Genomic DNA, 1077 nt, shown 5'->3' on the forward strand with positions numbered 1-1077 from the left:
GCCTCCTGAGTAGCTGGGATTACAGGCACGTGCCACCATGCCCAACTAATTTTTTGTATTTTTAGTAGAGACGGGGTTTCACCATGTTGACCAGGATGGTCTCGATCTCAAGGCCAGTCTTGAACTCCTGCACTCAAGCAATCATCCCACCTTGCCCTTCCTAACTGTTGTGATTATAGGTGTGGGCCTCTTTGCCCAGCCTTGTTGAGAGCTTTTGGACTTGGCTGTAAAACAGAGAGACTCAATGAGGATTCCACACTGAAAAATCAGCCTGCAACAGTTGGGCAGTGGATTGAAGGGACTGGAGTGAAAGTGGCTGTTTACCAGCAAGTTAAGAGGTGAAACTCATGTGCAGTGAGGGGCTGCACAGGTCTATGTCTGCTGGTGGCTGTGCTCACAGAGATGGAACCTAAGACCAGAGCTTGTCTGTATCATCCTGATGCCCAGGGGTCCATACTGTAATCCGTGGGATTTGAGAAGACCTCTGCTTCAGCCCAAGCAGGCTTCCTAAAGGGGAAAAATCTCAGGAACATGAAGGGAGCTACTTAGTGAATCATTACCTTGGGTCAAAATGGAGATAGCAATGGCCAGTTCAGGAGTCCAACATTAGAAATTGTTTTCCCCTGACAACACCCAAGGAGGAGGCAGGGAATGTTTTCTGTCACGGAAGGTCACCAGGCCTGGAGTGGGAAGGCCCAGCTCCTCTAGGCCATTCCTTGGGCTGGTTTGGAATCATGTGCCTGGGCTTATTTGACCTCATGCCATGAGAGCCCCAGGGGCTGTGCAGGACCTGTGTCTCTGGGGCTCCTCAATACAGAGGAGGCACAAGTTACCTGAAGCTGACCATTGCCTGAAAGGTTCTGACCTGTGAGATGGGAGCCAAAGAGAGGCCAGGGTTCCAGCTTTACTCCACACTGCTTTCCTGGTTTGGGGAAATCACTGGACCTCTTCTGTTTCAGCTTTGTCATCTGTAAAACAGGCCTAACTGACAATCTCTGGGACATTTTCCCACAAATATCTGGAAGAATAGCAATGATAAATATGATGGTAAATTGTGTGTGTGTGGTTTTTTTTTTT

This window comes from Cebus imitator, unplaced genomic scaffold (genome assembly GCF_001604975.1).
Source record: "Cebus imitator isolate Cc_AM_T3 unplaced genomic scaffold, Cebus_imitator-1.0 Scaffold0, whole genome shotgun sequence".
Classification (NCBI taxonomy): Eukaryota; Metazoa; Chordata; class Mammalia; order Primates; family Cebidae; genus Cebus; species Cebus imitator.